Source organism: Python bivittatus, unplaced genomic scaffold, assembly GCF_059951505.1.
Source record: "Python bivittatus isolate LINGU-HERP-01145 unplaced genomic scaffold, Pbiv_v1 ctg000840_np1212, whole genome shotgun sequence".
In the NCBI taxonomy this organism is placed as follows: domain Eukaryota; kingdom Metazoa; phylum Chordata; class Lepidosauria; order Squamata; family Pythonidae; genus Python; species Python bivittatus.
Window position 1 is genome coordinate 25,002,060 of NW_028277113.1, and position 26,624 is coordinate 25,028,683.

Here is a 26,624-nt window from a genome sequence, read left to right on the forward strand (position 1 = left end):
GAGATAACTGGCTGAATCTAAGAGGTTGTCAATTCCTTCTTAAAAGCAGGAACAGTCCCATGAACACATGAGAGACTTTCAGTGAGCAAGACAGTGTTGTTGAACCTTCCTTCTAACCATGAAGATGACAAAATATTATAATGGGTTTAGAGTGAAAGCTCTTCTATGGGATGGACAGAAACTGTGGGCCCTTCCCACAGATTTGGAGACATCTCTTCAGACTGGGGACCAGATGATATTATAAGTAAAACTACCAGGATATAGGCCTTTCAGTGGTACTTCAGGTGTGGGGTTGAACTGCAAAAGGGAATCCATGCCTGCTTCATCTTGATGAATGAGTGACTTTGATAAATGTTGCCCACCCCTGCACAAAGTTCTTCTACTAAGTAAAGAAAGGTGAAATTGAGGCTGGATGTTACCTACAATATCCTATTTTATCTCAACCAAATCATTAGAAACAAGCATATGAGTATCTATAGATAAGGGGTATGCCTCTTGCTTCTGAGCCTCTACTGCCACAGCTTGAGACCTGGAATGGATATGTTCTTTAAGGAAGCTGTGTTTAAATGAACAGATGACAAGAGATTGTTTTAACTCTTCCAATTTTCTCAGAATTTCAATTTGCTCTTAATTTGGCAACAGTTTAAATGAATCCTTTAATTAGTCTTCTTCCTATTAAGTGTTAATCAGAGATTCTACTAGGGGCTCGTAAGTATACTCTTCAAGCTTTTGCTCTTCAAGTTACTTCATCAGATGTGGTGTGATGGCAGAATTGGTTATCTCATTATGGGGCAAGGGTGGGAATGGGCCTATAGCTACTTAATGTTAATATCATTAAAAAATGGCCTGGATAAAGGTAACCCTCTCCCCAAGTTCTCATTTTAAAAAGCATTTGTATGGCTAAACTTTAATACCATTCTAGAGCTGCCTCTTTGGAACCCATTCTACCCTGTTAAGATCAACTTAGGCAGGTGACAATGCAACAGTTGGCTTTAAGGAGTACATTGTTTCCCGTTGCATCTGTCTTTATTCATGCTGTTATGTTTATATATGGCATTATTTGTGCTGAGGACAGAACTCATTCCTTTTGACACTGAACAGAAATGTGACAGCGGCATGTGACAGTTGTATCTGCCAGGAGGCCCACAGAATTAGTGGCTGATGACTAGGGGACATGTTATGTTTAAGTGGATGTCCCATCAGCATTGTTACAAGACATTTTAAGGAGGAATTCAGTCTATCTGTGAGAGTTAATTCTCACATTAATAAAAGGGCTAGCAGTTAGAAAAACAGCGAACTGGTGGAAAACTGCCCCTGCTTCACAAAAGAGAAGCCCATTTAGTCACTTTCATGAAAAGGACAAAATGGGCAACAGTTTGCCATCTTAATTGCCTATATATAAAGAACTACTTTGAAAATAGAATGCTTGCTGGAATTCTTGTGTTTATTTAACCTTCTTAAAGCCTTGGATTCTTCTTCCTTGGATTAATTGTTTCCAGTTTAGACTACAAAGAAGGAAATCTGACTTTAATTGAGAGATATTACCTGAAGGATCATACAGATTGTTTCAACTATTAGTAGACACTGTTTTGCCATGAAATTAGGATAAGGCTGCTTAAGTATGGACTTGTTTGTAGGTACAGACATGACTTGTTGAGGCACCACTGAGATGGAGATATTGTTTTGTAGGAAAATAACACTGTGAGGGGTGGGAACTGTAAAATCCTCCAGTGCGTCTGACTCAAACTGATGTAACATATCACGTTTGTTGCTTAATAAGAAAGTTACTACATTTTTTACATTTATTTGTAGAAATAAGTACATTTATAAAATCTTCTGGTACAAAGTCCTCTATCTTTAATTCCTTAGAGGATTTCTGTGAAATATCCTCTGGAGACTGATTGAAGTTGTTTCTTCTTTCCTGTTCTCAAGGAAAAAGAAGCAGAAACCACAGCTTGGAAAGCAACTTTTTTTACATCTTGTAGGACTCAAGTTAAACAAAGTTTAAACAAAAAGAACAATTGTTAGATCTAATCACATGAAGAAAACCAAATCCAAAGCTACCTAATCACCAACTTGGAAGGAAAGAAAAAAAATATTTGTAGATGATTTCTCATCTAGGATGCATAATAAGTTTCGAATTCAAAGTATGTAATATACAAAATATTACAGAAAAGCAAAAACAATAATCAAGGATCTGTAGTACATTTGGGTCAGTGAATCTCCAGAAACAGTGTGAAACAAAGATCCATAAACCTGCTGGCTGATTTTTTAATCTTAGCAGGACACAAAGCAATTTCAAGCAACATGTGGCTTAAATCACTTTTTCGTTTATACACTCTTCTTGCCACCAAGACAAAGTCAACTCAATTCTGCTTTTCTCCACTGGAGAGGTTCGTGTTGACAAACTAATCCCTACTACCTATTTTAAGGAGAAGCACCATGAGATATCTTCCTGATGGAAAGAAACATACACACATACACACAAATAAAAATAAAAAATGAAGGAAATTTTGTCTTATGAAAGTAACTGAGATGTGCATTATTTTTGTGACAAGGCATGAACCAATTGCAATGGTATGTGGGAACGACCTTGGGAGACAGAGCAAAGAGATGGAACCAAGGGAACAATCAGATAAAAGGCAGCTGAGCCTGCAGCAGGAATGTGAGTAGGGCAAGAGGCTCAGAAGAAATCCTCCCTAGTTTCTTGGGCTGTAAAGGAGATGGGGGGATTTATACTTTAAGACTTGCAAGATTCTGTTAATGTACCTTTACAATAAAGCAGAATTAGCTCATACGGTCATGTTCCCTGTCTAGTCTACTGTGCAAGGCTGACACCAATACAGGGGACAAGATATGAAAACAAGGCCTATTAAAATTGATTCATCAAGTAGATTCAGTGTGATAGGTAACCCAGCTGTCCTGAGGCATATACATCCTATCCCCCTGTGATGATTCTGCTATTTCAAAGCTGCAAAGCTCACAAAGAATAGAGAAAGTGATTGGAAGAGAAAGGCAAATACTCCAGAAGAAAAAGGGATAGATTTTTTCTTTCCTTCCTTAGAAAATGCAATTTTATTATATACCTCTCATGTAATTGACTTATGTTTGATTCATATGTCACAGAGCTGCAGTAGTTTGAATATCACTGTAAGTGCTCATTAAGCAGAAAAGAGTCCTTGAAAATATACTTAAATCAAGAAATAAACAAAAGTTAATGCAACCAATTCAGATTAGTGTCTACATTTATTACATGATTTGTGCAGCAATTACTTGGATGCATTCCTAGCCAAAGGGGCCAAGTAAATCTTTTTAAAAGCTATCTGCTTCTGATGCCAAGGATTGCTATGACCAGGTTTTTTAAATGCGTAATGAGAATGTCTGAAATTCCTAAATCTAAACCATATTATACAGACATAAAACACATATTGTATAATATATCTCATATTGCTCAAAATACTTCTTCTAGAGAAGCCTCATGATTAACTACAATTCATTGGATTTTGGAGGCAAGGGACAACAGGCTGAGTTCACATAACATGCTCGCCCACGATTAACTAAACCATGGTTTATCAACCCAATTTTCTGATTTTGCACAAGAAACCAAACTATATACTGATCATACAGGTTGGATTTGCAGAACAGTCTAGACCAAAAAGTAGTTTGCTAATTGTGCATACACTACCACAAACTAGTATAAAATCTGTATAAATTCAGGGACGTAATCCAGTCTAGAAACATGTTATACCCTTCTTTGATGAAGAGAAGTACCTCGAACATCATAACTTTAATACAGAAACATTAGATGATTGAATGCTACTAATTACAATATAATATAATATAATATAATATAATATAATATAATATAATATAATATAATATAATATAATATGTAATGTAACCTAACATTATTATGGAATTTTTCTAGAACTATAGTACTTCAATCCGGATATGGTTTGCCTTTCATATTTTTATAGAGACAGTCCTATCTTGTATGTTTGTTCCCCTTTGGCTATTCCCTTCTTTTATTGTGAACATAGATCTGAATGACAGTATAGAAAAAAATGTGTCCTCTGTTTATAAAAATCCTAATAAATCCCTCTAATAACTTCCTAGCCATGTTCAGTCAAGCATCCCATTCCTTTTCAGAATTCAGAGCCTTACTTTGGACATTATCTTTAATTACAGAGATCAGGAAATCAAATCTATTAAATCTAGTATTTTTAAATTATCTGCATTCTCTGTTTCACAGATGGGCAAATGGTGGTCTATGGATCATATGCAAGCCCCCAGGAGTTAAACTGCCAAATGTTGGCATAAATTGACAAGAACAGCAGTGCAACTTCCTGCTTCTATTTGGAAGAAAAACAAAGAAGCAGAAGGTGGTATATAAACTTTCATTTAGACCAAACACCTTCCCATACACATTCTGAAAGAGGGTGAAAAAAACAGGCATGGATAGTCAGAAATAAAGCCCAGATATTCTGTCCTTTTTTATTTAATGATGTTACATTACTATCCACTCACTGCAATCATCATGAACATGATCATGATCATGATCATGATTATCATCTATGCTACAGAAGCCCAAAGTTTTTTCTCTGCTACTGTGGATGGAGATTGCTTTACGAACTGCAAGTTTCTTGGCAGTTATTGGCCTTATTCCATTTTCCACTGGCCAACAAGAGAAGCTGTTGGAGAGATTAATGACATTTTTCTCCAGTAGCTAAAAGGGGTACATTTGTCTTTTATTAGTTGTGCCTATAGCAGCCATCTTTATTTTACATTGATTTTCATTGTAGCCCATGGATGGCACAATCAATAGTCTTATATATATTTATTAGGACAAATGGAAGCATCTGGTGCTAACATTAATATAATATCCAAGAAAAAACTCTTCTATAGCCTATCAATAAAAAAGGTGACAAGAAATGTTGGCCCAGTTCTGATTGTGGTAATTCTCTGTGATTTCATTTCAAGAGTTACTATTTTTGACTGTAAAATAAAGATTAAAAAATTGAATATCCTAATAAAATCTTCTATGTCAAAAGGGTATATGAAAATTCTGAGACTGAGGTGTTTCTCTTCAACAGTAATTATTTAAAAAGCTAATTGCAATAATGCTGCATTGTAACAAGGCAATTTTGTCCATATCATAGACTGACAGTCGTTAAATTCATAATGTGGTAACATAATTGACGTTTAGCATTCACAGATTCTATGGAGAAGGGACCTCAACAATCTTCTTGCAATACTTTTTAAGCTATACTATTTATACCACTATGAATTCTATAAGGTGTGGATATATAATTGTTGGCACTATACTATAAAACTATAAAACTCCTCCATCAGAAAAGAGCTGAGTTTTCAGTCAGATAACTTTCGTCATATTTCAGATCAGACCAGCTTCTCCCTAGTGAAGGAAATTAGTTCATGTCTTCTGATTCCTGTTTGGGAGAAATAGGATTATAATAGAGTCTTTCAGAACTATCTTCAAGGAGCTCTTCTTCCCATTTTATGGCTGCCATATCTGGCTGAATGCCCTTGGAGTAAAGAAGTGGATCATCATCATCATAATCAGCGTATATACCATAAAGGCTACATACTATTAATATTTTTCACGCTGATGGCTAGAAAACAGCAGAGAAACACAATAGGCTTTCTAAAAGTATCTCTCCAAAATATAGCACAGAATTATGGCAGTATGGCGGGTATTGCAATCTACAGTGAGAAAGTAACATCATAGCTATTTGAAAAAAATGTTATTCTGCTGCACATAAATTATAAATATTATATACTAAAATCTAATGTTTAGGTCATTTGACTTAACTGACACAATTTTATTTTTAATTTCAGGATTTATTTTTCAAAGGTTGTTGGTGCAGAGGTGGAGAAGCAATAATTCTACTATATTGGAAAACTGTTGAAAAACCACCTCCTTTTTCCACAAATTGTTTACCAACTCTTAACACTGGAACTCAAGAATGGCTTGTGGTAATGCCCAGATTTGAATGAACAGGTACATAACAATGAATAAGACATGACTTGGAGAGGTACACAATGACCAAACAGGAGGTAGGGAGTTTAAAATTGGATATACTTCAATAGTTTTTGTATGCATGAAGTTCTAAGCTCTTCTGAGCATCTGGTTGGGAAAAAACTTTTGTGTGTCTATTTAAGAAATTGGGGATACAGAGTTTTAATGTATTCATAGGGTAAACATGGCTTTCCTTCCATAATCAGGATCAAAAGCCAGTTAAGCCAGACATTTGCCTGGACTCCAAGATTGGAGGGCTTTCACTTCTGCAGAGTATGTCCACAAAGATCAAATGTGAGAACAGCGGCCATATTCCTGCTATTTTTCAGCTGAAAGGAGAAAGGGTGAATTTATTTCTCATATGTACAGTATATATCTGACTGGCATAAATGTGTTGAACAAGATTACAATGAAGCTAAAGTTTAATACATTACCTTGAAAATACATGTAAAACAAGAATTTTTTAAAAAAGATTACTTCCTATGGGCAATTTATATTGCAGAAAGAAAGTTTACATTAGAAGGCGGAAGGAATGGGAATAAATCTATTGCATTATTTCTCTCTAAATGTTCTGAGCGTGGTGCCTAATCCAGAGAAGGATGGGGTAATAAAAGTTAATAATAGGCCTATCAATATAAAGTTAGCCTAAAATGCAGAACATCTCTTATACAATGGAGAGATGCATATCTTAACTCAAAATATTAAAAATCGGTTGATAATGATTTGTCAATTTCCAGGGACTATATATTTATTTCTGTCCTAGGGTTAGGGCTTGTAAGCAGTAAAAGTGTAGTTATATACCACAATGCACTAAAGGAAGTCTTTCAGATTCAAAGAAGAATGATAACCAGTTACATAAGCAATGCATGTTGCTTCCCATTTTAAACTAATCACAGAGGGCTGTAGCTTACAGGCTGTAGCTACTCCCATTCTTAGTCAGCTGGTATTCATCATCATCATCATTAGAGCTCTCTGCAAAGCCATCCAAGTATAAGTAACAGACTGAACTTAGCTGGGGCTTGTCCCACTTGACCTGGATGTAAAGTGATCCAGGCATGCTGGTTTATTTTTGATTAAGGACTGTCATGCCTAAATACTCTACCTTTCAAACATTTCAGCATCTCTCTGCTTTCTGATTTTCAAGCTCCTGGTGGTGATTTTAATGTAGGCTGGGTAGCACTTTCTTCCTCTGTACCTCGAAAGGTCATACTACAATACACACTTTAGATTATACTGAGCACAGAACGATGTTGAAGTACTATTAAACAAGTTGCATTTTTCAACAAGCTGGCTGATGGACTACCTCTAATGAGATTTCCAATTTCATTGGGCAAGAAATATATTTCTTAGTGTGAGAAAGGGGTATGGATTGAACCACTTTGAAAAGTTCTTTGTTAGCTTGAGAGATCTATCAGCTAGTTTGCCATTTGAGCCTATATTTGTGTATTAATTTTTAACTTGTTTTTATTTGGTTGTTGTTTTAACTGTTGTGAGCCATCCAGAGTCACCTCCTGGAACTCTTGATCAAAAGGCAAAGGCCCAGTGATAGAAAATAGGCTGCATTCAAGTGAAGGGCTTTCCCCACCACCACCCCTTAGTCCCACAGTTCGAAAGATTCTGATCTAGAGGAAGGGCCATTCTAGCTCTTCTCTCTCCATTTGTTTTTAATGTCTCCTTTACCCAAATGGGGATAGGTGATGGAAGAAATGCAAGCTTCTATATCTCAGTGAGTGAAAAATGGATGGAGAATAGTGTTTTTATTGGAATTTTTTTTATGGACAGATTTTTCTCTTTATAGTCTAACACAGTGTTTCTCAACCATGGCAACTTGAAGGTGTGAGGACTTCAATTCCCAGAAGCATGCTGGCTGGGGACTTTTGGGAGTTGAAGTCCATACATCTTCAAGCTGCCATGGTTGAGACACACTGGTTTAATGTGTCTAAGCCAGCTGACTGAGTGGTAGACAGGATGCTCTTCTTTGGAACTGTACTTTTGACATGAAATGCAATTCTAAACACTTTCTCTCCCTCCCCCTGAATCAGTGGCCACTGTATCCAATTGATTTGCATAGAATTACAGACTGAATCACTGATATTAAGTCTACCCTCTCCAGACTCATCTCCTACCCTTCCATTTACTGAGGTTGTGTTTTCAAAGACAGGTCACTTCTCTTAGCATGTCTTATGTATACTCTTAGTCTTAGATGAGTCTACAGTAAAAAGAAAGACACAATTTTAAACCAACAGAGCTATGAAGTATAGTAGTTGTAAAAAAACCTCCAAAACATAAAACCTCAGATGGGAAAAGCAATCTAATATGAGTGAGCTGATTATGAACATTTAAATGCTCTACAATTTTGATACTTATGCTGAAGCTAAGTTTAATAATAATTATATGTATTGGGCTTGTTTGATTTGTTGTGTGAAATGAAAGTGAGATATTTTCATGTATTATTAAAAGGTTGGAATTGATTCCACAGAGCTGAATTTTCAGTGATCAAAGAAATAAACATAGCAATAAAAAGAACCATTTAATTTTCTGTGAAAAATGCATAATATAATCAAGGTTCCTTTGAGTAGACTTGACTGCAGATGACTTCATGGATAATCCATGTAGTTTTCTTGGCAATATACAAAAGTAACTTGCAATTTCCTTCTTCTGGGATTTTCTTCCTGATTTTTCAGTTTAGTCTACAATCTTGGGATTTCCTAGTAATCTCCCATCCAAGTACTAATCATGCTTGACCCATTTCTTTAAGATAAGCCAAAGTCTGCTAGATATTACTGTTTTTCCTAGGGCAAAAATCAATGCTACTGAAAAATAGTTGACAATGAAGCAATACTTTCCCAAAATTCAGGGGCTCTTGCTGAAAATAATGAATGCACTTTCTCAGCATAGCATTCCCTGCCTTCCTTTGCAAGGGACCAGCTCTGATACTCATAGTGGTCATGTGGGAGTCTGTTGAGTCTCTGTTCCTCTGGGATTGACAGAAATACATGTCACTTAAGAGAAGAACATACTCTCTTTCCTTTCCAGTTTTTTCCAATTCCTGAGAAAACTGCTGCTGCATTTGGGAATTCTCCTATAGTGTTTAGATATTCCAACATTATCAAGCAGTGAAACAGTTCATATAACATTAAAATGGTGCCAGTTATAGTGTTGCAGTAGCCCCTCCCCTCAAAAAGCTATTTTTTCCCCAGAAGTTCACATTCAATATCACAAAAGGGGATTTGCTTTTGAAATTTCTTTCAAAGACAAAGGGATATCAATGAAGTTTTCATGCATGGAATGTGGTGTTCTTGTGTTTATTTTCTTATAAGAGCACATGGGAAAAATCTTGGCTGTACAATTTTTTTTTTTACAGCATGTTTCAACTATATCTGAAAGGAATACTTTATGGAGGAACGTTTCTTCTTGGGCTTTTTCAGATGAAGAAGAACTGTTCAGCCAGGGAAATGTGTAGCTGAAATAGCAGCAGCAATGGTACATTTTCTTTCATAGTTGTATGTGTGTGCACTCATCTTTCTCTGTGTGTGTGTGTGTGTTTGTATCTATGTCAAGCAGGTCAGTCTGGTGAAAACAGCAAAGTGGTCTCCCAATGGAAGCTCCACCCTTTGGATGTGCATTGTGACATCATTGCACACACATCCAATAAGAGTGGAGCTTGTGACATGATAGCATAATGGTGCATTAATTATTTTGATGAAAGCAGCCAAAGCCTGTAGATGCCCATGTTCCTTCACTTCTAACTGTAAACTTAAAAATGTCACCAAGAGAATATCAAAAGAAATTCTCAAGCACCCTGAGGACAAAGTAGAAAAACATCTCCTTTGCAGAGAAGAAAACTTTGGAGGAACTGCAAGGCATTAGTCAGAAAGATTCATTCCTTAGAGGTCTTCAATTAAGCTTTGTAACTGCAATCAGGACTCCAGAAAAAGCAGGATGAGGACACACGCACACAAATAAAAGCAAACTGTGTCAGATCTCACGTTCAATACAAGACCCTAAAGCAGCTGGGTGCTTGAAGGCATCAGGCCCGAATTCATGTCTCCCATGTCATTCCCTACTTTAACATATTGTTACATATTATTTCTGCAGTATAACAGTATAACATAACAACAAGAACAACAACAACATACTTACATACATATAGCTGGACAAGCTTCATAGACCCCTGCTAAAATAATTTTATTTATTTTGTTTATCTTATTTTTAGTAAATTTAGAGGCTGCATGACTCCAGATGACTCTCGGTGGCTTACAATTTAAAAGTAATGGAATCCATGACAGAATTAAAACATATCTCTATCAAAAGCTCAAGAATATTTTTGAAGTGGACATTTCTGGGATATTTCAAACATGGACTAAAGAACTGGAATCTCCCATAAAGTCCCATCAATGGATTCATGTTCTTTAAAATGTTAAAATGATATCTACAGATTAAAGTTAATTCATCAAAAAAGAATATTTGGGGTATATTGGACTCTCCCCAAAATGTATTTGAAAGGATGGTCATCAGATTTCCTATGCTGGAAGTATTAAAAAATTGAGGGCTCACTGACCCATATGTTATGGCCATATGATCATTTAGTATCTTCTGGGGATAGTGCATTAATGTACATAACCAGATTTTTGGGAAAATCTTCAAATGTTAAATGTCTTTATTTTTTATTTTTTATTGATATTATTGTAATTTGTTGTGAGCTGCCCAGAGTTGTTGAGAGTTGGGTGACATACAAGTTTAATAAATTATGGTTGGTCACACAGTCAGTTGTTTAGACTATATTTGGCATTTTGTCCACTTATCTAATCCTTCCCAGGAACCTGGGATAGGCAGATGTTGTTTAATAATATTAAAGGTATCATTGCAGGATGTCAGCTGTTCCAAGTAAAACTGCCTTTTGCAATTGACTAATGGTGATTTTGTCAATGCTGATGGTGTTCAAGTGGTGCTCCAAATGTTTTGGAATTGCACATTACAGTATTGTTGTTGTTATTATTATTATTTTAATGTAATGCTGAACTATATACCAAAGCTTTGGAATCTGACTGTTTATCAGGAATTATGGTTATACTGAGCATGGGGAATGACTAAAAGAATTATATTGAGTAATTGGAAAGTGATATTATTCCAGATGGAAAAACACCCAGGAATGGATGTTGGAAATGTGTGATTTATCTATTTTGGAAAGGTAATATTTTCTACTAAACAAAGGATGCAGCAATGCGTGTTACTATGGCAGAGATTTTGTGATGTCTTACAATAATACTTTGGTTTTTTATTAATAATTTTTTATTAAAGTTTAAAAATACAAAGATTAAAAAACTAATACAAACTAAGAAAAATATAAAAGAGTAAAAAAAAAAATTCAGAAAAAAAAATACAATATTTTGTCTTGTTCATATTATCGTAGTAAATTCATTAGTAAACCAGTGGCTATTGATATATAAAATATAAGGTAGATTTTTTTTTCTTAGTTTGTATTTTTAATTTTTTAATTTTCTTTTTCTTTAAGATTAAAGATTGTCTTGTTAATGGTGTATGTAAAAACTAAATAAAGTTTTAAAAAATAAAGTAAGAAAGGGCCATAAAAGTTAAAAAAAGAAAAAGAGCGATATATGGCTGGGGAAAAAAAAGATAAGAAAAACAACTGAGAGGTTCCCATCGCCCATCCTACCCCAATGCCTGGGAGAACAGCCAGGTCTTCAAAGTCTTTCAGAATGTCTTTGGGTGGGAGCCAAATGGATCTTTGGAAGGTTGGTGTTCCAGAGAGCAGGGATCACAATGCAGAAAGTATGCTTCCTAGGTCCCGATAGGTGACACTGTTTAATCAAAAGGACCTGGAGTATAGAACACACCCCTCAGAGACTGTAACCTATTATCTTTCCCCTCTAGTATGGAATCCCCTGAGGGTCATTTGGCTAAATTCCTGTGTAAACAGAACTCTCCTCCCCTAACTTGAGTTTAACTAGCCAGGAAAGAGCTTGCTAGTCATTGGGGTCTGGCACAACTGTGATGCAAATGCAGTTGCAATGCCACATGCAAACCTCAGCCTGACATCCAACCCAAGTATGTAAGTCAGGTGGTTTGTGTCACAATGTTGTGATGCAAGTTTTCATAATTTGCCTCTTTTCCCCTCCCCCACCACAAATATCTATGCTCCTAGAATAGTCTTTGATTCTTCCCAGAAGTGGGACTGGCTGGTGGGAAGGAAGACAGTGCTTTCTCTGAATTGCAATTTTTCAGGACTTGGGAAAGAATCAATCTCATGCAGTCTTCTATGTGCAGTAAATAACCAGAGTGTTTTGGTCCATTTTTATTTTTTGTTTTGGAGATGCTTAAAAATGGTGCTTGCCCAATTCATTTTGCCACTACTTTCCCCTGAGGCTCAATGTCCACTTTGGATAACTTGTTTTATATTGACTTCTTATTTGAATCCTATCCTTTTTCTGTAAGCCCAACACTCATCTGCACTGTTATGTTTTCTAATCTGTTTTGGTGCCAGTGTGTTGGGGGTTATAATCTGGAAACCTGCCTTGGGTGACCCAGGCCTCCACAAAAGACCCAGGCCTCTCTGCTGTGCTTAAATTGTCTTTGGTTTTTCCTTCATTTAAAGGGAAGGGAAATGTGTTTTCCTTCTTTCAGTCTTGTTCTGATAATCCTGACAGAAGGAAGGAAAAAAAGGGGGTGGGAGTAATACTAGTGTGTGGGGAGGAAATTGCTACGTTCAGCTTGGGCTGTTCAAATTGCGGGGGGGAGGGGCACGTTTGCTGAAAGGGTGCATGAGATTTTCACAGGCAGGAATTGCTGAATGATTTCTTTCTGCTTGATTATCACTCTTTACAATTAATTAATATACAGTAACTCAAAGGAACTACAGTATTTCTTTAGAAGAAGAATAAAGGCAGGAGCAATGTCAGAAAGCTGATGATTGGTTTCAAAACACCCAATCATATAAATATGGTGTTGTGTGAGATTATTTTTGTAGCAATAAAGAACCTTTATTATTAACTAGGGGTTAAAATGTAAGAAGTTGATTACTTTTCATCAGTTAATTTCAGGAACATTTCATCCATCCTTTAGATTGAGAAACAGCTTCTTCAGGAGACCAACCTTAATCTAATGATGTGTGGATATTCATCTTGTTCAGGTGTCCAAAGTTGGTATATAGGCTGAATTTAGTTGGTTATGTATTATTATGGCATAACTGAAATTAGAGCTGAATTATAGGCATTCAGTTATGTTTGGAAAGCTGGTCATCTTAAAAAGGCCTCTGAACTGCAGGAGCTAAGAACTAGTCTGGCACCACAAGGTGGAGCCTGAGTACAATTAACTGGATGTACAAGTATGCGTGTCTGGGTGTGTGCATGTGTTTGTGTGTGTGTGTGTGTGTGTGTGTGTATGTATGTATGTATGTGTATGTATTTGTATTTGCTTTAGAGTGTCAAATATCTATGGTGATTCCAGACCAAGAGGATAACATGCAGTGAACTTATCCCTAACAGATCTGCACCATGGGTCCAGATTTAGTTTTCTTCCATCAATAGTCCTTCTCTGTTTTCTCAGTATTCTTACATACATTTTCTTAGCAAAATCATCATCATCATCATCATCATCATCATCATCATCAACACTGGTGTTGGTGGGTGAATAGCTACACAATATCTTTGGCCTGCTTAATTTGGAATCTGAGATAGGAAGATTAACATAGAAAAATATTTGCTTTGCTTTAAACTTCTGATACCACTGTGGAATGGAGAATTTGCAGCAGATGAGATGTGTAAATGTGCCTTCTGTGCATTGTACTGTAGTTCTTTCATTTTATTTGCCACAAGGTGTTTCTAGATGACAAGTACCTTGCATAACCACAGAATTTCAGGAAAACAGATGCTAATATCCTTATTTATAATCATCCCGTGTTTTCCCACCATGCTTTCTATCCTTCCTACTGAAAATCCATTGGAGCAGGAAAGGAAAAATAAAGATGAACCAATCTTTTGAAAGGTAACACCAGGATCTCCCTGCCTGGAAGCACCCATATTTTTTACTATGAATATTATCCCTTCTACCTTTTTCTCCTGTAACCTTGCTTTTAGGGGATCTTGGAATTGGCATATTTGATACCCTGACTTTGGAAGGTGTTAGGGTTCAACTTCACTTGAAAGTATGAAATTCTCCTCATATTAGGGAGACATGAGATTCAGTTGTATGCCAACTCTGATTTAATCCTTATAATTATGGTTAATTAACATTATGGGGTAATCCAAACTTAAAAAGAACAAAACAGTCCTTTTGTTAATTGACCTGGAAGGAATGGTATTTTTGTTCAATTAATAGAGATTTAATTTTTGTTCCTTTAGGAGTTACTGAAAAGTGCAGGTGGAGATTATTTATATATAATTTTTTTTTAATTAAAGCCTTTAAACAAGAAGATAAAACTAACACAAACTAATATAAAGTAAGGAAGAAAAAGGCAAAAAGAAAGAAATCAAAGAAAAGGAAAAAGTACAAGAAAAGAAAAAAAGTTGAAGAAAAAGAAAACAAAGAAAAAAGATATAAAGAAGTAGCTTCCAATATCCTTCACAGCAGTTATAAGTACAAATATATTATATCCTCTCTCTTCAACATTACATCATATTACTCTTCTTTCTATAATCTATCCTGTGTAATAATCACACAGTTCATTTTTTTCATTTTTATGCAAAAAGTCCATAAGAGGCTTGAAGTCACCAATAAATGTAGTGTCTTTTCTCTAATCAAAGAAGTCCATTTATCCATTTCAGCAAAGCTGTCAATTTCATCAACCATTCCTCCATAATGGGTAGTGTCAAATCTTTCCATCCCTGTGCATATAATAATCTTGCCATCATATCTTGAAATAATCTTCCATGGCTTTTTTCTAATTGTTTGTTTATTAATTCTAAAAGGAAAAGTTCTCGCTTCAGTTGAATATTGATGTTTAAAATCCTCTGTATCAAAGTATGTCTTTGAATCCAATTTTTTAAAGCTTTTTTACAGGTCCATCAAGCATGATAAAATGTCCCTTCATGCTATTCATATTTCCAACATACATCTGAAGTGCCTTTATACATTGTAGCTAATTTCTCTGGTGTCATATACCAACAATGCATCATTTTATAACTTTTTTTTTTTTTATAAATTTTTTATTTTTTACAACAAACACAAACAAACAATAACATAAAAAGCATAAAAAAACCATCTTCCATTTTAAACCGTGTGTCAGCCAGTTACCAATCATTTGTGCCATCCTTTCATAATCTTCACTCATCATTTATATAAAATCTCATGTCATCTATCTAACACATATTTATATATTTATCAATTATCAATTATTATTCATTTGTTACTAGTCTATAACACCAGCTTTCATAATAGGATTTATATCATTTTTATCCATTGATTATATATATATATATATATATATATATATATATATATATATAGTAATTTATATCAGTTTGTCAAGTTTCTATTATATAATTTGCTGATCTATTACATTACTATATCTTTTCATCCAACCATTGATAAAACAAATCCCATATCATATAGAATTGTTTATCTTCTTGCTCTCTAATTTCAAATGTTAATTTACTCATCTCTGCACATTCCATAATTTTCTTAATGACTTCCTCCTGCATAGGTACTTTTTCATTTTTCCAATTTTTAGCAAATACAATTCTAGCCGCTGTCAGAACATTTACAATCAAATATTTCAGTTCTTTACTATATGTTTCAGGTATAATTCCTAATAGGAATATCTCTGGTTTAAAGTCTATATGTTGTTTTATCATTTTTTCCAACCATGTGTGGATTTTAATCCAATATCTTTTAGCTTCTGGGCATGTCCACCACATATGGTAATATGTACCGGGCTTCTGATGACACTTCCAACATTTATCAGACTTGTTCTTGTACATTCTCGCAATCCTTGCTGGAGGTAAATGCCACCTATAAAACATCTTATACAGATTTTCTTTATATGCAGTTGACATTGTCATTTTATAGTTTTGAGACCATAATTTTTGCCACTTCTCTAAATCAATTCCGTATCCAAAATTTTTCCCCCATGCGATCATTGTATCTTTAACCTGTTCTTCCTCCATCTTAAATTCTAGTAAATGTCCATAAAGTTTTTTAATCACCTTTTCATCAGTACCCATCAAAATTTTGTCTAAAACAGTCAGCTCATCATAAATACCTTCTGCTTTAAAATCTTTATCGAATCTAGATTGTATTTGCAAATATGAGAACCAGTTCATTTTTATACCTTGTTCTTCCAACGCTTGCATAGTTTTAAGTTCACCCTTTTCATTCAATATCTCAGTATATCTAACTGTTTGTTCCTTTTTATATGTTATTGAATAAGAAAAGGCTTCAATAGTGGATATCCATCGTGGAACTTTTAAATAATATTGTCTTCTTGTCTTCTCCCAGTTTAAAAACAATGCCTCTCGAATATAATGCCTTCTAAAGTAGCCCTGTGTTTTCGTTCCCTTATACCATAAGAAAGCATGCCAGCCCAACAACAGGTCATGTCCCTCTAAGGTCAATAGTCTATTATTTCTTAAAGTTATCCAGTCCTTTACCCACATCAGATTTGTCGCCTGATAGTATAATTCCCAGTTAGGCAAGGCAAACCCACCTCTTACTCTTGCATCTTGTAGTAATTTAAGCTTTATTCTTGCCTTTTACCCTGCCAGATGTATTTCAATACAATTTTATTTAAATCATCAAAAAACTCTTTCCCTAAACGAATTGGAATTGTCTGGAATAGATATAAGATCCTAGGCAATATATTCATCTTAATAGTGGATATTCTCCCAATCATTGATAATTGTAAATTCTCCCATTTTGTCAGATCTATTGCAATCTGTCGTTTAAGTTTAACATAATTATCCTCCTTCAATGTACTACATCTTGGTGTAATATATATCCCTAGGTATTTAACCCTGTTTGTGACCTGTATTTCCAAGACTTCTTCCAATTCTTTCTTTTGCCTTGCTAACATATTCTTTGTTAATATCTTTGTTTTATCTTTGTTTATTTTTAATCCTGCTACTTTTCCATATTCTTCTATCTTTTCAATTAATTTAGGTGCTGTTTCCAGTGGGTCCTCTAGTATAAATACTAGGTCATCTGCGAAGGCTTGCAATTTGTACTCTTCCTTTTTGATCTTCATTCCTTTTATTTCTTTCTCTTCTCTTATATTCCTGTTCAACACTTCTAATGTTAAGACAAACAACAAGGGCGATAGTGGACAACCTTGTCTCGTCCCTTTTGTTATGACTATCTGTTCTGTTAAATCTCCATTTATCATAATTTTTGCAGTCTGCTTGTGATATATTGTTTCAATGGCTTGGGTAAATTTTCTACCAAAGCCCATTTGTTCCAATTGCAGTAGCATAAATCGCCAATTCACGTTGTCAAAGGCTTTTTGTGCATCTAAAAATATCAAGGCCATTTGCTTTTCAGGATGTGCCTCATAGTATTCCAATGTGTCGAGAATTACTCTCATGTTGTGCATCATTTTATAACTTGACAACTATATCCTTCTGTTATTAGTTTTTCTCTTGATTTGATTTTAAATTTCCCTTGATAGTTTTCCAATAAGTCCCAGTACATCAACCATTTATCTTTATCTGCCATTTCTCTTCTATAATGTGCTTTTTGAGCTGAGACCCATAAAGGTGTTTTCGGGCACAACCTGGGTTTATATCTGTTCCATATTCTCAGTATGGCACGTCTAATAAAATCAGGTGGAGATTATTTATGAATACCAAATTTGAAGCATTATTTTGGTGTTTTTCAAATAAGACAACTAATTTGCATCATTAAAACTTTAAATGAAGTATGCAAGGTAGTTTTCAGACCGAAACAGAAACATGCCACAAGCATTGCAAGTCATAATTGCAGACTGCTATCTGTTCATGTTCGCTTTTCTTTAAACTTCAATCGGGGGGAAATTCTTATTTCTTTTGATGCCCTTCTCAGACTCCTAGTATATGTTGGCCAAGTATACATTGTTCATTTAAGTGGAAAACTTGCTGGGGATCCCTCTTGAATTCTCCCACAAAACTTCCATGATAAACATTTTATTTCTTCTCTCTGTTCACTTGCTAAGTAAGCTCAAACCTTGAAATCTGGCTGACTTATATTCTTCTTACATTCTCTGCTTACTCAGCACAAAACTTACTCAGTCACTTTATCTCCCACAAGAAGCAATTAGCAGTTCTTAGAACACTATCCTTGTAATCAGCAGCTATTCAGGAGATAATCTTTTCACCCCTCACAATTCAGCACACAATCCTTGAGACCACACATCTTTGAACATTTTCTTTTCTTCCTTGTCTCTTCCTGCTATTGAACTCTTTTGTCCAGCTCTTGTTTGCTTTCACTGTTCACAAGGTCAGCAAATCTTCAATTAATTTTAACACGCTATTTTTCACTTTAAACCACACTTGATCTCTAAAAATATAACAAAGAGCATTTCAGTCTGATCCCACTTATGTGACACATGCAATACCACCACATTGCATACAGAAACTGGGGGGGGGGGGAGGAGAAATTGAGAGCACAGCCCCTGACCATTAAAATATTGGTAATTCCCACTCTATTTGATTAAACAAATGAATGGAGAATCACCTGATCTTTAAAATGGGGGAAGAATTAAATAAAGCAATAAATATTCTGAAAGTCATATATGTACTGTGTTCTAGAAAGCTAAATTAATTAGAAATTTTTAGCTAATGTACCACATTGATGAATTTTAGTTGAACTGTCTGATGTAAATAGTAATCTGAGCTTTGATTTTCTGCCTTACTCTACTTTTACAGTTTAACATCTCAGCTCGGAAGTGATCCACATACTCAGTGACATTGTCCTGATTAGCACCAGCATATACAGCAAGAGGTTTAGGGAAAGGAGATCGATACTCTTTACCCTTTATTTGAAATGCAAAAACAAACCCCTTCTTCCACTGCAAGATCAGTCACATCCATGAAAAATACTTACTATCAATTATTTAAAACAGCCGACCTTTGCTTTAATATTTGCTTCAAGTAAACTACTATCTATGTGAGATAAAAAAATGAATCTGGATGTGGAATTTGATGAAAATGATTTGATTATGGAGACTGGGAATGAAAGGAAAATAAGAAATATGTCTTTTAGGATTATACAGAAAATATTTTAAAGATAACTATATGTAAGATAGTATTATATCTTTCTGAAGATATTGTTTCAGAAGAAAACATTTCCCCGAAATAGCATAGTTTTTAAAAGACTAGTTTTAAAAACTTCACATTTCTTGATGGATTATAGAATTCTGTGAGGCCCAGAATTTATGTGATAGTCTGCTGTAAGATTATACTGATTATATAATAACTAACATTAATTGTAGCCATGTATTAATTATCATTAATTATAACATCATTAATATTAAATATCAATAATGCTGATATAAAATGTTAATGTTTATTATAAGAATATAGGCCATAACCTTTTGTTAAACTAGACATGATGTAAGATACCTGTCATTTTTTTGCTTAAAAATATGTGACTAGCCTAAGATCACAGGGTTGAAGATTTAATTAGGAATTATGGAAGTTAAAATCCAGTATATCTGGAATCCATGGGATTGTTGAAGGCTAAGTAAACATAGCTTTGTTATAGATAACTGTAACTTGGATGCTATACAAAGAAAATGTATTTAAGCTTCACTTCATTTATTGGATGAAGCAATTTAATATATTAATTAGGACACATTCAGTTTAAGTTGTTATAAAATAGTAGGCAATTTGTACTGGTTTATTTAGACAGTATTTCTGGAAGAACACAGAGGCATACAAACAACTTTCAGTACACATGCCAGCAGATGACTGGGCATCATCACCAATTCAGAAGTGCCTGAGAAATAACAAGCTGTCAAGACATATACCAAAAATGGCTTGTGGATTGGAAATTTCCTTTTTGTGTCTCTTACTCCTTTTTTTATGGACTCCACAACTGGCAATATACTTTCCTTACTATATGTGCTACTCTTATTTCTATTTAAGGGAAAGATTTTTTTTTTTAAAATCTCATCTTGGTCACTTATTGCAAAATCCTATCTCTTGACTGATTCATATTACATTATGCTATCAAACTTTACAATGAAAACATGCAATTTCATCTTCCAAATATTATCATCTCTAAAAATGTGTACCATATTAAAGGTGTTATCATCTATCTTCCCTTCCTAAAATATTGTATACTCTTTATTCTAAGAATTGAGGGAGAGACAAGAACACATGTTCCACTCCTTCTGACTTATATGCTGATTATTTAGATGGGTAAGGTCTGAAAAGTTACTGTAATTGAATTCAGCTGAGCATGATTACAGGGTCCCAAACAACTGCAAACATTCCTTATTACATAAGGTACTGTTGCCATAGCTACACCTGTTCAAATCTTTCCTGTCACTATTCAGTGATTAAGGGAGAGAGTTGGAGTTGGGGATATATGCAAGTATGTGCACATGTGTGCTCACCTCCTTCCCATGCCTAGGGCTTTTGAATATCCAAACTCTCAGAGCCTCTATCTAATAATATAAATGAGAAACACCAGATTTAAACCATAGAAAATTGGAGACTGGGTGGCTGGCTTAACTGCTGGGTAAGGTATGTGTGCCCAGAATTCTCCTTTCTGCTCTAGTAGGAAGTAAAAGAATGGAGTCCTTGATCTGGATTGGAATTTGATGCTACCAGAGGCCTACTATTTTATTTTTAAATCACCATGCTGAAGGTGGAAAAATTAACTCAGGAAGCAGTCAGCTGGGGATGAAGGTTGAAAGTTGGCATATGAGCTCTTATCTGAATCAGGACCACAGTGAAGTTTTCCAACATTGTGGAATGGATAAGTGACCTCCACCATTGTGGATGGACAAGTGACTTGAATCTACAGAGAAGAGGTGGTAGCTTTTCACTGTTTTGTAAAATTTCCATGAAACTGAATCTATACAAAATCCTTATATATAAAATTCACCCTCAACCCCTAACCCTATCTTTAAATCTGATAAGCAACTGTATCTTTCTCCTTCTTGCTGCTGCAAAATCACTTGCTTTCCACACTGCAGCTTGATTGTCCTCCTCTTATTTGGCTGATGAGGGAGTCCAACAACCACCTCTTTTCTGTCAAGCAAGCTTTCCTTTGGGTAAACTCTTTCACTCTCACAGCTGTGAAGCTCTAGGCAGGTCATTCTTGGCACACAATAATGTAAGCAGACATTTTAAACTAGAATTTAATGGAAGCACAATAGTTTATCCTGATGGCTTGATTTGTTTCCTTCCAGAGATCACTATATAACAGTGTTCTAGTCCCTGCATGAATATGCAGGTATTTAAATAGTGACAAATTCCGCTAGATAACTGTATATAAATATCACCATAAAGATACAAAAATAGGCACACTGGTGTCACTAATACTCTGTGCAGGTGACTGCCTGCAACACACAAAGGATAAAACTGGGGAGGGGGTCTAGGTACACACACAAACTCTATCCCAATATTCTCATGCATCTGGAGGCTCTTAAAGATCTTCATGGGTCATATACCCTTTTAAAATGGATTTGTAATTGTGTCCACTAAGTACTCTAGCACTTCATCAGAAATAATAGCGACCAAACCATATAATATTTCATCAACTCATGGAACAACTTCTGTAGTTGATCTGTTAGAGATCACTGATTTGCAAGGATCAGATTACATTATTCTTATCCATTGTGTTTCCAAATAATGTGTAGCCCATGTGCCAAATTTAATGCCCAACTAATATAGAAAATGTATTGCCATTTCTTACCATATCTATTTGATTTAAGCTAAGATTTTGTAAACCATGGATTGTTAAAAAAAACTTGAGCGGTTTGGTTTACATATAGCACTAGGCCAAAAACTAAAACACACACACGCGCGCGCGCGCACACACACACACACACACACACACATCAGGTAGAGTGCCATTGCAGAGCTGCTCACAGCATTTCTGTCCCCATCTTAATCTGCTTGCATATCCATGGTGATAGTGAAAATGCAGTGCAGAGACCAGCTGCCTAGAAAAGATCCATTTTTTTGTAGGGCTTTGCTTAGAATCCCATGTCTCATATGAAATCAGAAGAGCGGATATTATACAATTGACTAAGGATGAATAATCCACAGTTAACCCAGAGTACTTTGGGATTATTTGGGCCCTGATCCAGACCCTGAAATGTCCAGTTTGGGGGATTTGCATGATATACTTTTATATGACCCCACTACGCATAATGTATGAAGTTAGCCACTGAATGTATAGTAACTTACAAGTTCTGATCAAATCAAACAAGTCCATTCATTCATCTCTGGTCCTTGTATAATTAAATGGTATTTCCTCCCTCCTGTTTTTCCTCCTGCATTTCTTTTTCTTTTTGTGTCATGTTTTCTAGATTGTAACAACTTGCCATTATTGATTTTATGTTGGCTGTTTAGAGAACATTGGCAGCTGAAGAACAGGGTAAAAATGTTACAGAACTAATAAGTCCCCCTAGGGACCTTCTGCATGCAAAATCCTCCTTCATGTGATCATCTCCTTACTAGCTAGACTTTTCAGTCAAAACCTTGTACAGCACTTGATATCTATAATCAGAATCTTGCCTCACCAAAACAGGAACAAACTGATTTTCTTCTTTACAACTCTATAATATATTCCTGACATCAGAAATGCAGTTACAAAAGCGTAGGCAATTGGCAGTGTTAATTTTGCCCAGAAATAACTTGGCATCATTCATTTGCAAAATGAAAGATTTCAAATGTCCATTTGAAATAGAAAATTATTTGAAGTCAAGGAAGAATAAAAGAGAGTGCTTTGTTTATATGCTTGATCACTTATTGTCTATTCTAATTTTGTTCTGTTGTTTAGATTAAAGAAACTATATGAATAGATGAGTTTTCCCACATATAAATATATCCTATATTACACCAAGTGCAATTAAATTTGGCAGACAGTCAATTCTATCAGTATCTTTTTTTTAAACATTTTCATAAGATCTTTGAAATGCATAGCGTTATCACTACTGTAAAATGCAACTTTACTGCCTTTTTTCTTAAGTACCTTTTTTTAACATTGGAAAGAATTGATGTCTTCATGAAATTATGCATGGGGATAAGCATTTAGGAATCATTATGAGTGATCATTATAGCTTGCAAGCTATGGCAATTGTATGAGATCTAGCAGCTTTATGGCAAGAACTAGTTAAACCAGCAAAAGAATACTGATTCCATATAATAGTAATTGGTCATATCTGAAGACCTAGACTAGGATAGTTAGCTTTATCAGAACTACTGAATATTGCTGTAATGTTTTGGGCATATTTTACTGTGACTATGTCAGGTTGCTTACCTGTGGGATGATTTAGAAATTATCAGAATATACCCAAACTGTATATATTCTCCTTCCTCCCTCCCTCCTACACACACACACACACACACACACACATGTGCACACACACACACACACACATTTACATACAGTATATATATGAAGCAAGTCTACAAGTAAGGGAAGAGAATCCAACAGCCCTCTCTTCCTCAGGTTAGTAACAACACGTTGACTTGAGTCTACACAAGTTGTGAATCCAGATCTAAGAAAGACCTAACAGCTGCATTTGCCAAACATGGATGGTGGGCTATCTTGGTTAGATTTTGTGTGTGCGTGTGTTTTGGTAGTTTGGTGTTTGTGAGAACACAGTAAATCTATTGCTATCAGCTTTGTTAGCTTATGATTTAGTGTATGGTACAAACCCAGAAAATGTGTCAATTCAGTCACCCAGTTGAATATATGGAACCAGACCATTTCTCTGGGCTCCATACATATTCTTTATAATACTTTTTCCTCTCTTCCTCATTTAAATTATTGTTTTTATTCTTTTAAAGAAAATAGGAGTTGATTGATGCAATGAGTTGATTACCTTTCTCTAGTTCTTTCAGTTTTAAATTCCTTAACTGTATTTATTATAACATCTGGCAGTTTGGCTTATAATTTTGCAAAGGATACATGACTGACAAATACTTTTTCAGATAGTGCTTCCTGTGAATTTTAAAGATAAAAGACCTAAATCATTCATTCACATCTATTCTAGGGCTGTACAAGTAACCTGGCTCCCTACCATCATTGTGTTCTTAATGGGTGATGGTGCTTATCTTTCCCTCCTGCTGTCAGTTGGATACCACACCCTCTAGCAAGCCTTTTTACCACTGCAGGAACCCCCTTTCATGGAATGATGGATAGCCCAAGGTGTGACTGCAGGTAATATGGCCCACAATATCTGGGCTGCAAAAATATGAATGACCACTAGTGTAGACAGAACAAAGAATTGGCCATTTTATCTCTTTGCTGCTATCTAAGAGGATCTAGAAATTAGGCCTTTTCTGTCACAGTGCCTGCTTTATGGGACACCATGTCCATGAGATTAGATTGGCCCCATCCCTGTTGGCTTTTTGGAAAGCGCTGAACACACTGATGTGTTTCTAAGCATGGAGATCAGGGGGTTAGTTGGAGCCTGGATGGATGTTGCTATGATTTATTGTAGAATGGTTTTTATATGTGCTGTTTTTGTATTGAGTTTTTATATGTTGTTAGCTGCCTGAAGTCTTATGCTGAGATGGACAGCCATACAAATAACAGTAACAGTAATAGTAATAGTAATAATAAGCATCTTGATTTTTGCACTTATAATAGACTAAGCTTCCTTCCCCGTGCTTCACCTGTTCTGACAGTTCAGGCCTCAGTTTTTATGCATACAGAAAGCTCCTGAATGCTTCTTTCCCTTCTTTGCTCAGATTTTTGCTGAGTTTCCTAATAGAAAATAATTACATCAGTGACAGGTAGTTAATATGTGTGTACAGGTGTGTACATATTCTGTATGCCTATAACAGATGAGAGCATTCTAAGATACTTCCAATAATATGGACCAAATACAGGAATAGTTTTTTTTTTTTTTCAAATAGACAAAAGAGATTACTTACTAGAAATGTTAACTCAGTCCCATACTGCACAATCTAAACATTTTTTGGGTGTTTGTTTTTATTTTTTGTCTTTTTATCATTGTTGTTGTGAGTTGCCCAGAGTTATAGCTCATAGGATAGGCAGCCGTGTACAGTAAGTCGAACGAACAAACAAACAAACAAGCTGAAACGATGCTCCAGAATGATGAGAGAATGTCTTGCCTACTTTTGGTCATTACTGACTAAATAGTGCAAGAAGATACCTGATTAGAAAATGTCCTTGAGTATTAGAAATGCGCTACAGAACTGTCACGTAATGTGCTTTGTGTTGACTCTGCCCTGTTCAAAAATATATAAATGATTTTGCTCACTAAATCAGTAGGGAAATGGCGAGCTGTCCTATACTGGAGGTTAAAGTTTTGATACCTGCAATTCTGAAGTGGCAGGAAGGAGATTTTTGTTCCCTAGCCCAAGTCCATTTTGGCCCTAACATTATTACTGAAAGCTGAGCTGGCAGGGTTACTTAATGTTCTCAATTCTGAAGGCCAAGGCCCAACTTTATATCCTGTTCATTTCAGCTTCATTTTCCTTATGGTAAGCAAATTTGTCCAACAGCTTGCTTCTGAGGAAAAAAAATAGCTAAACACACTTTTCCTACCCTGGTATCTTGTCAGCTGTATTCAGCAATTGATTGTCAATCATGCTGAAAGTCCTGTTTTTAATATCCTGGGACTAATTCCTTATGGGGCTTGGAATGATGCCCCATCATTTGCAAATGATCTTGGCAGCTGGCAAACAATGTGTCTGCCACTTGGCAGACTTTTCATTAGGTGCCTGCTGCTTCTAGAGTGTTCCTTCAAAGCTGATGTTCAGATTATTTGATCTCATTAGGGCCTCCCCCAGAGAGAGAATTTAGAAAATTGTGACTTTAGGCGATGCAATGGTCTGTCTGGAAATTGTATGAGCTAGTTTGGTTGCATTCTTGCTTTTCCTTTTGTATTTATATTGCTATCAATAGTGTCTCTGTTCCTGAGCACTCCACATAATATCATTAGATTGGCTCTGTTCAACCATAATGGGTTACAACTCGCATGTTGGCAGTAATGATATAACTGAAGATTATGATTATTGCTATATAAAAATATATTTATCTGTGCTATAAAATAACCAGTCCTGAGAAACTAAGTATTTTTTTAATACTAAGTACATTCAGACAATAGCTTTCTAGGTATAAAACAAAATACAAAATTGTATTTGCACAAGCTGCATCGCTGATTTCTAAGCAGAACCTGTTCCTCCAGTTTTTTTCTGGTGTAACCAGAATCTTTTGGGAATCATAATATAGGAGCTCAGGGACTGCAAGTGGCTCTTGGACTGCAGGTAGTCTGTACCCTAAATAAATGAATAAACTCCATTTCACCTTAGCAAGATGGGTGAATCCAGCCTATAACTCTCTAGTTATTTATTAACACAATGCTTGCTATTTTGCAGATTGGTTGTAGGTATAGGAATGTGAGCGTCTACATATGTTGGGAAATACACGCACACGCGTACAC

The 26,624-nt window shown here is 35.4% G+C and overlaps 1 protein-coding gene across 1 annotated transcript in view; it reads left to right on the forward strand.

The window, feature by feature from the left end:
* FBXO15 (F-box protein 15) overlaps positions 1-5,990 on the forward strand; it is an 81,798-nt gene extending 75,808 nt beyond the window's left edge. Inside the window, exons 10-11 of the transcript XR_015793913.1 lie at positions 4,253-4,382; positions 5,857-5,990. The gene's annotated coding sequence lies outside the window, so the exon portion shown is untranslated. The remainder of the gene's footprint in view (positions 1-4,252; positions 4,383-5,856) is intronic.
* Positions 5,991-26,624: the final 20,634 nt, after the last annotated feature.